Source organism: Sus scrofa, chromosome 18 (assembly GCF_054392235.1).
Source record: "Sus scrofa isolate SSC_HxYL_T2T_F1_AM1 chromosome 18, Sscrofa_HxYL_maternal_Yorkshire_Landrace_v2.0, whole genome shotgun sequence".
In the NCBI taxonomy this organism is placed as follows: Eukaryota; Metazoa; Chordata; class Mammalia; order Artiodactyla; family Suidae; genus Sus; species Sus scrofa.
Genome location: NC_139400.1, coordinates 62,847,737 through 62,864,975, shown reverse-complemented (window position 1 = coordinate 62,864,975; position 17,239 = coordinate 62,847,737). Strand labels below are relative to the sequence as shown.

The window sequence follows — 17,239 nt, the reverse complement described above, 5'->3', positions numbered from 1 at the left end:
CCCGTTGAGAGCAGAGAACCCGTGAATCAGGGAAATCAGGAGGCTCATGGAGTCTTGAGTGTTATTGCACATCTAGAATGTGAAAGTTACAGTGAGGTCATAGGGGAGGCTATTCCAAATAGCTGCCTAGCAGTACAGCCAGGTAGTCAGCCAGGCCGGAAGGAAGGGGTTGTCAGCGTTGTCCTCATTTTGAAGGCAGATGCTTGGCTGCGTTTCCTTAGAGCCATTGTTTTCAAATATATTTCTCATCATTGGAATTCTTTTATCGAATGAAGTACCCATATGTAAAACTGATTTTAAGAGTCAGAAAGAGAAAGACAAGTACCATATGATATCACTTATATCTGGAATCTAATATATGGCACAAATGAACCTTGTCACAGAAAAGAAACTCATGGACTTGGAGAATAGACTTGTGGTTGCCAAGGGGGAGGGGGAGAGAGTGGGGTGGTTGGGAGCTTGGGGTTAATGGATGCAGACTGTTGCCTTCAGAATAGGTTAGCAAGGAGATGCTGCTGTGTAGCGCTGGGGACTATGTCCAGTCCCTTATGACGGAGCAGGATCATGTGAGAAAAAAGAATGTGTACATGTATGTGTAACTGGGCCATCATGCTGTACAGTAGGAAAAAAATAAGGTATTGGGGAAATAAAAATAAAAAAGAAAAAAAAAAGAGTTACTTTGGTGGAAACAGGGGAGAGGGCTGGACCCCAGCCTCCTAAGCTTCACCTTTGCTCCTATAGCAGGTCCCCAAGCATCGTATTTCTTGGAGACACAGTTTGGAAGCCATGCAATCACACTGGGAAGTATTGGTGAGCCCCCTGATCATCCTCCTGTTCAGTCGAGTGGTTCTCAAAGTGTGGCCCCAGACTAGCAGCATCAGGATCCCCCGGAAACTTAGTAGACATGCAAATTCAGTGTCGAGATGTCTTGGGCAGGCCTGGTGATCTGTGTTCTAACAAGACCTGCAGGTGTCAGGGACACCAAAATCTGAGAATCATTAGTGGAGCGTTGGGTCGGATGTTTAGAATTCTCAGACCAGTTGTGTATCTGGGCCCTCAGAGGAGCAGACACCAACATGCGATGGAACTCGTAAGGCTTCTAGCAGGGGAAACACGTGTGAGAGAGAAGAGGTTGGGGCTGGGAAAGGCTGGGAGAGCTGCCCAGACTCCTGCAGGTCTGCCCTGAGCGAAGGAGAGAGGGAAGGATGGTTGGGTAGAGCCACCTCAGAGTGGTAGTTCTGGTATCTGGGTCACTTCCATCGTTTGTCTTTTCTCTTGGAAGTGTTCTGTTTTTCTGATAAAAAATGGGGGGTGGGAAGCGGTGTAGATTGGGTCCGTGTGGATGGCTTTCTGGTCATTCTGAGTGATCTGTTGCAGAGACTCGATTTGTGTATATTCCCTGAAGAGTGCTGATTTTTAAAAATAGGCACTGAATTTCGCTGGACGCAGACCTCCAACTCTGTGCCCTTTGGGCCCCAAATCTTGGTTCAGTTCTTACCCTCGGCTGTCAGGGCTCTCTATGCACAGTTCAGGGGTCAAGTTCAAAGGCTCCCTCTTTCTGCCTCTCTCCTTCCTGAGATCCCCCTTCACTTCCCAGGAGCTGTAGTTTCCTTGAGTTCTGTCCTCTGACTTTTCAGGCCAGTAAGACTGAGACTGTAGGTTTTCTGGAGTTTTACCCTCCTCTTATGGGCCTGACCATTTAAAAAATTTAGTTGTTTCAGTTCTTTGCTTTAAACATTTAGTCGTGTTGTGGTTTCACATATTCAGATTCATGATTAGTCTTTGCGTATTTTGAAAACTAAAATGTACCTGTATCGTTATTTATCTCCTCAACCTTTCAGTGTTTTGTCCTCAGATTTCCCTCTTTTTGTATTAATATTGGTACTTCTTTTGCTTTTGTCTTTGCACTTACCTATCGCTCCATTCATCTGTTTGTATTGACTCCATCACTTTGTTTGGATTTTGAAAGATTGAGTCTTTCAGTCTCTTTTCAAGTGGGAGAATCGTAGTTATCGACATTTATTTTACCTCCGGTATATTTAGTAGGTGTTTTCCCTGCTTTACTTGACATGTAGCATTTATTTCCTTCTTTCCCCCTTTTGAAACATTTATGTTAATTTTCTGAGGTGGTAATTTATTTGCTTTATTCTCCTTTTAAAATTAGTTTTCTGTTCCTGTAATGGTTGTCCTCGCTTTCCGGTGCTCATAGTCGTATGTGTATTTCTCTGTGATCACATGAAATCAGGAGAGCAGTTTCTTCTACCAACATACTCTGTTCTAAGATGAGTGGAACCTACAGAAAAGCTCTGCTGTCTGTTTCTCTTTCTACATATTCTTCTTCCAAACTCTGGGGTGTACCTGAGACAATGTAGGAGTTTAAGTTCTGGAGTTTATTAAAATTTTTCTATGGTATGTCTTCTTTCAGGAGTATTTATGTTTGTACGTATGTTTACGATTTTTTCCTATCTAGTTGTAGTTTGATATCACTGATGTGCATCACTGTACACATTTAAGGTGTATAGACAGCATGACTGACTCACATATGTCATGAAATAATTACCATGTTTAAGTTTATGAGCATCCATCATCTCATATAAATACAAAATAAAAGGAAAAAACATTTTTATTCTTAGGAGTTTCACAACACGTTGAGCCTTACGCTGATTTTTTTTTTTTTTTTGCTTTTGATCATTGGAAAACTATAAATATTTGTTTTATTGCATGAGCATCGTATGCCTTTCGACTGGCTTGCGTGTGGGTAGAACCCGGAGAGGCTTTGTCTGCATAGCGGAGGCGCTGCTAGAGGGTTTGTCCTCTGAGTTCGTCCTCCCCTCAGTCATCCCTCCCTCCCTCCCTTCGCTCTTCTTGTCCATGTCTCCCTCTTGAACCGCAGCTGTACTGTAGACACGGAGTTTTCTTCTGCCCTAACGTGGTGGTTCTCCAACTTTAGCCTGCATCAAAATCACGGGGAGGGTCTGTTGAAACAGAGGTTGTCGCCTGCCCCCGCCTCTCCCCCAGCATTTCTGGTTCATTAGGAGCGTTCTTTGAGGACAACTTGTCTGCTAGGATGAGCAGCCACCCTGGTTTACCACTCAGACTCCCACATCCCTAGAAATTCTCTGTCTTGGGCCACCCGGGATGGCTGGTCACCCTAAGGCAAACACGGTTAGCTGTGCCTGAGAATCTCCTGAGAGGTGTTCCTAGACCCCGACGCGTGGCCCTTCCTGTCCCAGGTCTTTACTTAATGGTTTTAGGGTGTGGTAGCGGCATCTGGATGTTCAAAAGCCCTCTAGGTGACTCTGATCAGAGGTTTATTAATCATTGCTCTAATTACGAGCCTCACTCCCATGGGAAGGCTTTTGTGCTGGTTACTTCTTTGCCTGGAATGCACTTCTCTTTAGTGCTTCTCATTCCTGGCTGTCCATTAGATTGGCTTGGGAACATTTAAACACTACCAATGCCCAGGCCACACCATCCAAGCCCAGTGAAATCAGAGTTTCTGATTCTTTAACTCCCCAAATGATTCTCATGGGTGAACAAATTAAGAAGTATTGTGATCTTTGCATGGCCCATTCCAGTCTTTCAGGGAAAAAGACCCATCCTACCCACTCAATTTATTTATTTTTTATTTATTTTTTATTTTCTTGTCTTTTCTAAGGCCACACCTGCAGCATATGGAGGTTCCCAGGCTAGGGGTCTAATTGGAGCTGTAGGTGCCAGCCTACGCCAGAGCCACAGCAACGCGGGATCCGAGCCGCGTCTGCGACCTACACCGCAGCTCACGGCAACGCCAGATCCTTAACCCACTGAGCAAGGCCAGGGATTGAACCCGAAACCTCATGGTTGCTGGTCGGGTTCATTAACCACTGCGTCACGACGGGAACTCCTGTCCACTCAATTTAAATTAGCTCCTCAACCCTTTCCTCTGATGCTTTCTGGCAGCGCATGTTGCTTTCTGATGTTTTCTTCTTTCCTTAATTCTCTGTTTGTTTATCTTCTGCTCCCTGCCCCCCCGTAGAATGTAAGCCTCATGAAAGCGAGAAGGCTGCTGTTTGTTACCGTATCCCCCAGATCTCAGAACGGCTTCTAGGACAGGTGATTCCCTTGGCAGATGTTAGTTTATTCCTGCAACGTGCCAGCCACTGTGTTAGGCCCCAAGGGCAGCACCATCAGGAGCAACAACGGACCCGAAAAACAGTCGTGCTCCCACCGTCATGGAGCCCACAGGGCTACGTTTATGATCTCTGTACAACTGTAAAAGTAATAAAGTCATCGAGGAATAAAAAAGTAAAAAACCATTTTGTATTGTCCTTTGAGGACCTCAGGAAGAGTAATGGTTAGACAGATAAAAGAGAAACATTACACCCATAAAGACCGCCGCTGGCGTCTCCTCATCGTGGTTATACCAGCAGCACACTCACACAGTTGAGTGGACTCGTGATTTATAGAAACTGAAATGCCATTCAGCCCTGCCTTCGAACAACCTGTGCTGGGGTTTCAGGGCTCTGCGATTTCTGCAGCCTCCCCTTGCAGCGCCGTGCTTCTCAGGGAGCCAGGGGACAGCACGGCTTCCTCCCCCACCCGGCAGGTCCTTGGTGGGCTCCTCCCGGTGGTCTAAAGCAAGCCGAGTTCCTGCTGTGGTTGGGCTGCAGGAAGTACTCTGCAGCCCCTCAGTTCAGCCAGACAGACACATGAAAGGGCCCAAGAACACACACAGAGAAAACGCATAAACAAGGATACACTCATCCATTTTTACAGAAACAGACATAAATGGAGTGGGGGTGATTTAACACACGGGGTGTCTAGATTCTAGAGGGTTTAGTCAGGAGACAGTGACTAAATCCTGAGAAATTTCAGGGAAGGGGGGACTCAGTTGGGAGATCAGGACTGGAGCATCCTAGGCCACATGAGCCCATGCGCAACGTCCGATCGTCTTTAGACAACACAAGGCCAACGCAGGTAGGCCCTTCTGGCTGATCTTGGAGAGCCCCGCCTCGGTTGGAGCAGGGTGGTTTCAGGAGGTGGAGTCCGCATTTCTTCACGCTGTCTTTCCCCCTGAGAAATTCACCTTTCTGGGTCCCGATAAAAGGGATGCTTTTATATATATTGTGTATACGGTAACTTATTCAGCCATTTGAAACAATCTTACCGTCATTGCGGACACATAGGGAAATATACCTCAACTTGGACTCGATTTATTATGTCTTTAGTTATTGAGCCACTAGAAAAGCTTCGTCTAGAGTTTTGTTTTCGTAGTGAAACTTGTAGAGAGAAATCCATTAGTTGATCAAAACCTGAGTGTGAACAAGACATATTTTCCATACACAGTAGCCGCAGCCTATCTGACTGTTGCGTTGTCTGTCTAAGTGAGATGACAGACTCTTGGTTTGCCAAATGTGGTGACTGCTGGACTTAAAAATAGGCTCTATAAGCATTTAACGTATTAATGTTTTTAGTGAAAACACTTTAGTGAGCGTGGCAGAGACGTGTAGCTTGTCCAGGCATAACCTCTGTCTGGTTCCATTGTCCTCTGAATTGCCCTGTGGGCCGGATACCCAAGCTGTTCTAGTTAAGCCCACCTGGAATCCCCCAGAGTCCTAGGTGGTGTATCAGGCCGTGCCCTGCACTTTGGAGGGAAGGAAGAAATCAGGGCTCCAAGACGCATGAAGCAAAGGCATTCAAATGTGATGCATGAGGAGGAAGGCACATGGCATTTCGAATTGGAGATTTCTGTGAAAACGTACTTGCACTAGCAAAGATAGTGCAATTATTATTACAAGACTATTTCTTGAAGCAGCTTCATTAAAAAAAACCCTGTGGTTTATTTTGCTTTTCATTCCATCTTTATTTTTATACACATGTATTATGTTCCAGGTACTGTTATGGGCACTGGCTATATAATGGTTAATTTTTTTTTTTTTTTTTTTTTTTAGTTTATAGTTAAGTAGAGGTGGCAGGACATTAAAAACTTTATAATTACTGGTATGGCCTTGCATGACTGAAAAGGGTGCTGGCAGAGACGCTGTGGGTGTGATTTAAATGAGAGATGGGCAGCTAAGGGACATTTAAACCTCAAAGGACTTCGCCAGCCGAAGAGTGCTCTGCTCTTCAGGCTTCCAGAAAATGTGCAGACCTCTGATATTTTACGTTTTACTTTCAAGACTGAAGGAAGGTGATGGGCAGCAGCTTGTTTTAGTTTTTATTGTATTCTTGGAGAAAGGTATAGGAAGCTTTTTCCCTAAAATCTGGTGATTGTGGGGGAAGTCTAAAAGGGGATTCCTTTATTTTTGCTTCAAAATTGTGGTTTTTTTATCCCACACATTTAATACCCTGCCTCCCAAATGATGTGTGTGTGTGAGTGAGTGTGTGAGTGTGTGTGTGCATAATCTTTTTCCTGATGCGTATCAGGTAAGAGACTGTATTTGCACAGGAAATAAGAAATAGGAAAACCCACAGGCTAGAATATTTGAATAATTTCTGCAAGATGTAGTACAAATAGGACTGAATTTAAGGAGGTTCTGCTCAGCCTGCCATTCACAGCAGGGGAAGGAAAAGTCCACTTAGAAAGTGGCTGGAAAAAATCTTTTTTTTTTCCGGGCCATACCCACGGCATATGGAAGTCCCCCTTCGTCTATAGCTGCTGGCCTACACCACAGGCACAGCAACGCGGGATCTGAGCTGCATCTGCCACCTACACCACTGCTCAGGGCAATGCCAGATCCTTAACCCACTGAGTGAGGCCAGGGATCAAACCTGCATCCTCACGGACACTGTATTGGGTTCTTAGCCCACTGAGCGAGGCCAGGGATCAAACCTGTGTTCTCATGGATCCTACTCCGGTTTGTTAATTGCTGAGCCGTGAAGGGGACTCCCTCAGAGAGAATCTTAAAGAGTCTCAAATCACCTCCATGTTTGTAGAGACGAGTCTATGAAGCTAAAGACAAGAAACCATCGGGCACACAAGTACGTGTCACCCTTCCCACGTGACTAACCTGGACTAACAAAACTTCAGGAAACAGGAGTTCCCCTCCTGGCTCAGTGGTTAATGAATCTGACTAGGAACCATGAAGTTGCGGGTTCAATCCCTGGTCTTGCTCAGTGGGTTAAGGATCCGGCGTTGCCGTGAGCTGTGGTGTAGGTCACAGATGCGGCTCGGATCCCACATTGCTGTGGCTCTGGTGCAGGCCAGTAGCTACAGCTCCAATTCAACCCCTTGCCTGGGAACCTCCATATGCCACGGGAGCGGCCCAAGAAAAATGGCAAAAAGACAAAAAAAAAAAAAAAATTCAGGAAGCAATCTTTCTTCTTTACACTTTGGAACAGAAAGTATTGCACAAGGACATAGAGTCTCTCACAGAACCTACTGTAAATTCTAATCCTGGAGAAACATACACCATTTTTATAAGGATTAGGAGGGAAGAGTCGCTAGAAGAGATTCCTTCCAGAAATACTAATAAGCAAACATAAAAACATCTTTATTTTCCTTGCATAGAAAGTAGATCATCACAGACTATGAACCTACACCTGTAGCCTCATCTGGAAATGGAGTCACCCCTTCACAACGGCCACACTGACAGGAGTGTCACACCGCTGATACAATCTAAGTGTTGTTTCCTAATGGAGGGCATATCAACAAATTGTCTGATGGTTTTAGTGTCTCTCAACAATGATGTATTTGAATTCTGTTATTATATTTCATAAATGGATCTCAAGTTTAGTCACTCTTTGCCACTACACAATAGAATCAAGCCATTGGGTCTCAAGTCAAGAGTGTTTTTTGAGAGTTCCCATCGTGGCTCAGCAGTAACAAACCTAACTGGTACCTATGAGGATATGGGTTGGATCCCTGGCCTCCCTCAGTGGGTTAAGGATCTGGCATTGCTGTGAGCTGTGGTGTAGGTCCCAGATGTGGCTGGGATCCCACGTCACTGGGGCTGTGGTGTAGGCCGGCGGCTGCAGCTCTAATTTGATGCCTAGCCTTGGAACTTCTATATGCCATGGGTGTGGCTCTAAAAAGACAATCAATCAATCAATAAAAGGCTGTTTCTTGTTCATAAAAGTGCTGTGAACGTAATTCATAACTTGAGTATTTGACAGTCCTCTTTTTGTAGGTACTAGTGTTTCATTTGTCTTGAAGATACACCATGGCCCAAACATTGAGATAGAATTCGTTGACTCTGCTACAGCAAAGGACTTTTATTGAAGGCCTGTTCCTCTTCCTCCAGTTATTGCCACAAATGCAAAGTCGGGTTGGGTTGCTGGGTCAGAGTAAGTGCTCCGGAGGCAATGGCTCCAGCCTTCTTTAGCCTCTTTGCCTCAGTTCTACCTCGATGTTGGGGAGATGCACAGTGGTTCTTGCCTTGGGCAAACTCCTAGTTCCATGCCTCTCACAGAGCACACTCAGTATGTATTAGCTCTCTCTCCAAAAGGGTTGGGGAAATAATGATTTAATGATGTCAGTATGTGGCACTTTCTATAATAATAGTAATGCTGATGTTGTCATTTTTTTCCCACAGAGAACCTTAGGTTAGCTCTATTTTATTGATAACTATAACTTCCTTAAAAACTAGACCAACACAAAAACAAAAAAAGCCCAACTCACTAAATATAATCAATAAATATGACTTATTGAACACAAAAGTTGGTAACTCAGTACCTTGCTTTACAACGTATTCCCCTTAAATAGAAGTTAAGTGGTTATCTGAAATTTTTGGAAACGGGTTCACTAAATGAAGAGGCATATCGGTAAAGAAAGATATGCTTTGAAAAACTTAAAACCAAGTAAAGGGAAAAGGTTAAAAAAAAAAAGAAAAAAAGCCTGGATATTTCTGTCAAGACAAAACGTCTGAACTTTTCTGGTTAATTGGAAGTGCAGGAAACATTTTTTTCCTTGAATATAGAAGGAAAGATATTTTTCTTGTCCTCTAAAACTTTCTGTGCTACATGCATAGATCTTCCCTTGACTCTTCTAATAAACACATTTTAGCATTATTTATGTATCTTAAAGTGACTGATCATTTAAAGTCAAACATCCCTGCTATTGATAATTCAAATTATACCCTCTCTGAAATTGCCTGATGATATTTGGTGACACTGAGTCAAGATTTTACTTAAACACCCAGACAATTAAGCTTAAAATCAATTCTCAAACATACAAAATCAAAAAGAATGTTTCCAAATTAAACCAATGGCTCTTTTTGTATCTGCCGCATGCTTTAATTTCTACCACATATGTGTAAATTGGCAAAGTACCTTAAAGGCTATAATAATCCTGATGGCTGGGAACCAATGTTTTACCATCATCGAACAAGTCCTGAGACCGTCTATCCTGAATCTTCGGGTAAAGACAGAACTGCATCCTGCCATGCACCTGGTCAGTTGTGCAATGCTGTCCAATGAACAGCTGCTAACAATAAGGGTATTGTGTTTATGTAACACAGTTCAGGACCTGATGGTTAGTCTCTTGATAAATGGTGAAACACTAGGGAATATTCTCTTGCCAGGATGCCTGCTTCACGGAAAATACTGTGTCTGTGCTGAACTGTGCCCTTAAATCTTCTCTCTCTGTGACTCGGTGGACTTGGGCTCTGGAAGATCACGTTAGCCTTCCCAGTTGGTTTTGAGGGGGTTAAGCATCTCTCAGCCAAGAAATGGCCATATAGTGTTGCAGCGAATGTAATTTTAGCAACTGTTTTCTGTAGACTTGTTTTACCATGTTAACAAAAATCTGTATTATGTTTCTTGCCATTGATGTGGGTGTGTCCTTGTGTGTGTATTCAAGAGAGGCTTCCGTTTGTTGAGTGATCTTCATGCAAACATCTTGGAGTGCTTTACAAAAGAATTTTAAAAATTAAACCAAACAGGATATGAAACTGTGCTGCCAAACAAGTAAGTCTTTAGGCATGATTTAAATTTAGTTAATGACATAAAGAGCTAAATCTGTGAAAGGAAGCAAGTTCCTTGGATCAGAGAAAAAGAAGCAGAAAACAGATACTCATATTTTGTGTAAGTCTTCATTTGAGTAGCTCCAAAAATGTTCTTTGAGAAGTGCAGTTGGAAAACCCCAGGCTAAGTGAGTTCCAAGGAACAGTATTTTAGGGAAAAGGACCAGATAATGGCTCCCGGGTGCGTAGTGATCTACAGATTACAAGGCATTTTCCAGCCATTATCTCATTTGCTTGTCACAAAACCCCACCAAAGTAGTTAAGGGATGTGTTGTCCCATTCTGCAGATGAATAAACTGATGACAGGAGAAATTAAGGGATTATCCTGAGGTCACTCAGCTAAGACGTTATAGAGCTAGGATACGAATACGTCTCTTGCTCCACATCTGGTATTCTGTTTACAGTACCATGAGTCTCTGGCAGATAATTGACCCTGGATACTTTTCTCCTGCCATTATAGTTCTCTGTCTCTGATGAACAGCAACGACTGTGTTCCCAGGATGACATGGCATATTCTGCTCCCTCTCAGGAGGGCCTGCCCGCTGACATTCTTGTCTAAGTAGGAAATTGGAAAACCAAGGTCTTCTAACGCCGAGTACATTGCAGATGATGCCATGGCTTAATCCTCTCTTGACATTTACACAGACTTTGATGGTTTGCCTTTCAAGTCACCCTTCAGCAGTTCCCAGAATCCCCCGAGTCGCTGTGATTGGAACCATCTGGGCATCGGGTGTCAGTGTCGCAGGTAGCGTCTCCAGGTTGTGGACTGTAGTGGGAGAATGCGGAATTCTCAATGACTCCTTGTCCTTTGCTGAATTGGACCAGGTGTGGTTATTCTAGACCCTCTGAAGGTTCTGTGAACGTTGTGGTGTTAGTGAGTCATGGCCTTGGACCTGAGGGGTGGGTGATGCAGTGTGCGGATTGATTCTTGAGACGTACGGTGTCCTTAAGGCAGGTCATTCAGAATTGACTGTACTACTGCTGCCAAATTTTGTTGTTGTTGTTGTTTTATTGCCTTTTCCTCTAAAAACCCACATTTGATTTAAGAATGTATATCAATGTATAACTGGGTCACTTTGCTCTACAGCAGAAATTGACAGCATTGTAAATCAACTCTAATAAAATTTTAAAGAACACATTTGATTTCCCACCCAAGATTTCAACTTTAAAACGTTTACACTTTCTCTGCTACTCCTTTAACTTCAGACAAGGCTGAAAGAACGCTGTTTTGTGCCTTTGTCCATCTTTTGATGCATGTGGTGAAACCCCACAAGTGATTGAAACCATTTCTCTGTAACCAGCTTCTGGAACAGGTCACTCAGGCCAAATGTAAGCCCAGCTAAGGCAATGGAAACATGAAGAGACACCATTAGGATGGTTAGGTCCTTGGAGAACGTCGGTAAGCCTAAGGATGCTCCTCTCACTTACCTTTCAGTATCCTTTGTGCAGGTTTTTGCCTTTCTGCTGAATTTTGAAATATGAACATGAGGGCCTTGGTTATCTTGCCTTCAGCCAATAAATACAGTCTGTTCAAAAGATTTATATGACTTCCACATGTCCTTTGAGCATTCGAGACAGGAAGACAAACCATCCCACGTGGAACCATCAGGGATAAAAGACGGCTGGAACGGGGTTTCCAAACTGGCTGCATTCCCCAGCCTAGCCTCCTGTATGGGCACTCGTTCCCTCATCCTTCAGTTGCTCTGGTGACGATTTATTTCTGGCTGCATTGCACTAACCGTTGGACACTGCCTTTATCTCAGTATCACTTTGCCTGCCTGCTCACTCTCCATCTATTCATTTCTTTCAACTTGACTTTGCATCTTAGCTCCTACCTCTGGATTTGCTTTATACCTACCTTTGCCAATCTGCCCTTAGTTTGGCCTGCTTTGAGTATCCGTTTGTCAGATCCTTCTCACATAACTCTCCTTCATGTGTCACCTTCTGTAACGTGGCTACCTGTATTTATTCCTGTTCCTTGTCATTTGATTTATCCATGTCTCAATGTGTGTTATGTCCCTGTGTATCTAGCACTGTGCTTGAAGCTCCAGAAAGAATATAAAAAAGTAAAAGGAGGGGTTCTGCCCCACTCTTCTATCTACGTGGCATATTTCTTATCATATGTGTCCTAAAATTTCAGTGATGCACATCTCTACCAGCCAGACCGTGGTTAATCATTCTTTCTTTTAAATCCCTGTAGCATTTGTTGTCCAGGTGCCTCAGGATTGCCTGAAAGATGTTGCATCAGTGCTTCATGTTTGTATTATGATAAGCTCTAGTAAGACAGGCCTTCAGATTGTCACTCTTTGGCAGAGTGTCTTGCACAGAAGAGATGCTCAGTGTTTGCTAATTACTATTGAGACAGTGCACAGAAAAACAGACTATGACGATATCATAAAACCTAGTTATAAATGGAACTGTATAGTTTAAGTGTTGAGTAGTGTTGGCCAATAGAAATTCCCATGAGGATTGAAATGTTCTTTATCTTTATTGCCCAGTATGACAGCCATTGGCCTTATTTTCCTGCTGAGCACTTGAAATATGGCTGCTGTGACTGAGGTTGCATTTAAATTTATTGAAGCCTAATTAAATTAAGATTTTAAAAGCCATGTGTAGGTAGTGGCTACCAGATTGAATAATGCACGCTACAGGAATGTGGAGAATAGAAAGGTCAGTGTAGACTATGGGTTGGGAAAGTTCTCATGGAAGAAGATGCACTTGGTTCTTGAAGATGGGAAGCAGAAAGAAGGGGAGGTGTATTTTAAGTGAAGGGATGGAGCAGAAGCTCTGAGGTTATGAAAGATGTTATGTTTGGGATCAGTTTGAAGACTTGAATTAAAGCAGCGTTTGAGAACTAGAGATACTAGGAATAATAACAGTAGCCACTTGTTGATACTACAAGTCATGTGCTAGTTTAATCTTCCCAGTGCTAGGACTCAGAAAATATAGTTTGCCCAAGAGTATAAATTAATATACTGCAGACCTAGGATCTGAACTGGAGTCTGTCTAGCTTAAAAATCTAAACTCTTATGTTCTGGTAGCCTAGCTGTTAAGGATCTGGTGTTGTCACTGCTATGGCTCAGGTCACTGCTGTGGTGCAGGTTTGATCCCTGGCCTGGGAACTTCCACACGCTGTGGGTATGGCCAAAAAAACCCAGCCTAAACTCTCTTAACCAACATACTATACTGTCGCATGTTCTGACATGTTAAGAAAGACCCACAAGTAGAAAATAGCCCAAATGTCCTTCCTCTGATAAATGGATAAACAATGGAATACATCCAATCAATGGAATACTACTAAGCAATATAAAAAGTAACAGAACTAGAAATAAATGTAACAGCTTGGATGAATCACAAATGCACACACTAAGTGAAAGAAGCCAGGTGTAAAAGGCTACATATTGTCTCATTCCATTTGTATGATATTCTAGAAAAGGTAAAATTAGAGGGACAAAGCAAGTCTGCGGTGAGCTGGGGGGAGGGGTGAGGGTTGATTACAGAGAAACAGGAGAATTTGGGGAGGGGTAATGAAAAGAGTGTATTTTGATTGTAGTGATGGTTACGTGATTGTGCATTTTGTCAAAACTCACAGAACTGTGACCCAAAAAGGGTGAATTTTACTATATGTAAATTGCACTTCAATAAACTTGACTGAAAAAGAAAGAAAGGCTTATGAGTAGATCCAAGTTTATTTTCACAAAGACAGGTGGGACTGTGGTTGGTTATTCTAACTCAAGCTATTTTGAAAAAGAAATAATTCTAAATTTTTTGTGCCTAAATATATCTTGATATTATATATATATTATATATACACACACACACGTAATAGAAAAAAAATCATGTAGGAATTGAAGACTCTTAGAAGAAATGTACGTGTGTCTGTCTGTGTAAGCAGTTAAATTTGTACTTAACATGAGTTGGCACAGTGAATGTTGACTCAACTTGGTGTTTATTTGCCATCCGCATGGGAAAGAGTGTGGAGGTGGAAAAGCAAGAGATACTTTAATTAAACCTGAATGGTAAGATGTCATGTGATTTATCCCCCTTTCCTTTTATTTAAGTCAAAAATAACTACCATGTGAAGTCAGCAGCCCTTCTGAAAGCTGACTTAAACATTTCCCAGCGCCTGGTATGATTCTTGTTTTGCAATGAAACCCCTTGTATGAGACAATAGTGCACTGGGCGTGTTTGGCACACATACTGAGTCCCTCCTTGGACATTTCCAGGAAAACTGCCCTGCGCTACTGATTATCTAAAAAAGGTTTACATGACTTGGTCTTCACTCATTTTGTTGTGTTACCATAGATACATGTAATTTTTAGGCAGAGGGGATGTCAGAATATTTTACAGCCCACTTCATTGTCTGTGAGCAGATAAGGAGTTATCTCTGTTTTGTAACTGAAGAGGAGACATGCAGAGTGGTTAGATGACTTTCCCATGGTCACATTTTAGTGCGTAGAGTTTTATACTTAAAGAGGGATTAATCTTATATAGAGAACTATAGACAAGCTTAATTAATGATTATGATTTCAGCCTTTTTCTTGGTTTGCTGCCTTTAGCATTTCTCCAGATTCAAGCTTTATTAGCACCACATATAATAACACTTAAGTGATCCTGGTTAATCTTAAAATAGTCTTATTAGGGAAAGCATAAATTATAGGATGTTTTATTCTTTGAAAAAACTGCATTTACTAACGTGGAATCTGAAGTAATGCATTTGAGGACACTTCGCAGGCCTTAAAGCACTGAACAAATGTTGTTATTTTTATTTTGATTTTATCTTTCACTCATTGATTTGCCAGTTCCCTAGAATCCTGCGTCGTGGAGTATGTATATTTGCAGAGAAAACTGATGTCTGATTTTTTTTCCCTTTTATTTCTAGGGCCACACCCACGGCATATGTAGGTTCCCAGGCTAGGGGTCTAATTGGAGCTACAGCTGCCAGCCTGCACCACAGCTTCACCCACTGAGCGAGGCCGGAGATTGAACCCACAACCTCCTGGTTACTAGCTGGATTCATTTCCACTGCTCCACAATGGGAACTCCCTAATGTCTTACATTCTTGCCAGCTAGGAAATAATTCCGTTGTGCTGCAAATGAATATGTAATTAAATGTCTACATCTACATATAACAAAGTTTCAAAGAGTGATCTGACTGGTAGAAGTAAAATTGCCTTTGAACTGATGCAGATCCAGTGATCGGTGCCATTGTGACTTTTTGCCACGCTGTCCAGCCGTCTTGTGGCGTGATTGAAGTGTGTGTGCGTGTGTGTTCTTAAGCCTCTGATGCTTCTAGGCAACATTTTCGCATTCTTCCCATTTAGTTTTCTCCTTGTAATTTCACTTTAAAAATATAGCCTATGGAGAGAGAGATGAGATGTAGAGTCTGAGAATTTACCGATTCTTAACTGTGTTCAGGCAATGTTAATACTTCCATAAATATGTACATTTGACACTTAATGAACGCTTACAACCAAAGAACAAAATGGTAAGTTTTTGATTTTTTTTAGACCGTCTGATATATCAAAAGTATTTGGATATGTTATTTTGCCTTCTTTTTCACATTCGTCATTATTTCTTTTTACAAAACATAGAACACTTTCAAAAGAACAGAATTTTTTGGCTGTGCCATAGGAGATACCAAAATTCCATTGGAAGATAAATCTTTGGACATGGTAAAGAACAGGCTTAAACACCTGTTGAGAAGTTGGGTTAAATTTTCTTTAAGATCGCTTTCACTCTTATGAATCACTAGTCATCGTACTTGTGGGCTGGACCCGTTTAACTATGATTAGTGATGACCCAGAAGATGGGATCTGGTCCCATCGTCTCTCTCGTTGCCTGGTGGCAGGAATTCAGACAAAACTCTGATGGCTGCTGCTCCTGGGTTTACAGGCACACGATTGTTCAGAAGAGAGGGTGCATCATCTCACATGACTCTGAGTCTCCAAGCTCTGGGCGGAGGGATGGTGGGCCGTGGGCGTGCAGGGGGGGCTGATGGAGTTAAGAGCTGGGGCCTTTGTTCACTGGGAAATGGGAGGTTGCTAGTCCAGGGAAAGGCATGTGGAATGGGGGACCGTGTGACATTTGAAAAAGTGTCGTAAACTTCGAAAGTCACGCCTGGGACCTTCCGGTTTGATGGTATCGTCTGCATTTGGGTTCTGCCAAGGTTCCGCTGGCGAGGCAGTTACCTTGAATCAGGCAACATTTTGAATATGGTTTTGACTGAGAAATTTTGATGTGTACCAAAAAAAAAAAAAAGCAAGATACCAGTAATTCAGTATCCCCGCCCCCCCGCCCATTACCAGTGGGGTGATAATGGCCTGCAGCGCCCTCTTCTGCAGGCCCTGCCGCGGAGACATGCCCGGGGCGCACATTTCTCAACAGTGAAGCTCCCATCCCGACACATCTGTGCCAGAAAGCTCTCCACAGAGCTAAGGGGACTATTCTGCTTGGAATCGAGGTCGCAGATAAGAGCCAGGTGGTAGTCTAGCTTCAGAGCCCAAGAGAAAACCCGTGATGGGCAGAAAGGGAGGAGACACAGACAGTGAGGGACAGGGCCCCGCGAGAAGGCAGAAGCTCCCGGGACTGTGAGGCCTCAGGTCCCTGGGGGCTGCAGGTCTTGGCATGCGGACTGGAAAGGAGCCCACTGACCCAGCGTCGTGAGATTCTAGCAGGAGCCTGCCCCTCTCTCTCTCTCTCTCTCTCTCTCTCTCTCTCTCTCTCTCTCTCTCTCTCTCTCTCTCTCTCTCTCTCTCTCTCTCGGTGTAACTCCTTCTCTCTCCTGTCTCTCCCAACCCACACCTTCCCAAATGCCTGGCAGCCAGTGTCAGGGACATAGGAGCAGCCCAGAGTATTCTCCCTGGATGCCGATGTCAGAGCCGGTGGATGGGATGGATGGTGACCAGAGAATGGGCTTTGGCAAGTGCGAGTGAGCAGACTTGACGCCCCCGCAGACCTGGCCTTGTCTGAGTGCTTCATGGGTAACAGAGTTGGTAAATGCTGTTCTAAAACAGTGGTAAACGATTTTAAGGTAGAAATTTGGGAGTTTGTAAAAAATGTCCTTGCTATTTTTTCAAATAAAATATTAGGTAAAACCCCCAATATATTATCTACCCAGCTGCCCTACCCTAAGTCTAAAATGGGATCGCCGTTCCTTTTCAGTTCTTTTGGCAGGAGCCTCCACCTGCCGAATTACTGGGAATTAGCCTATCTCACAATGTCCTCAAAGGATGTAATTGTCTCACTCGAGCAAGTTACCCCACCTCCTCAGTTTCCTCCTCTGTAAAATGGGG

At 43.3% G+C, this 17,239-nt stretch overlaps 1 protein-coding gene across 16 annotated transcripts in view; it reads left to right on the top strand.

Moving 5' to 3' along the window:
• The window catches only part of SUGCT (succinyl-CoA:glutarate-CoA transferase), a 643,257-nt gene that overhangs the window by 383,624 nt on the left and 242,394 nt on the right, over positions 1-17,239 (top strand). The gene's annotated exons all lie outside the window — the stretch shown is intronic.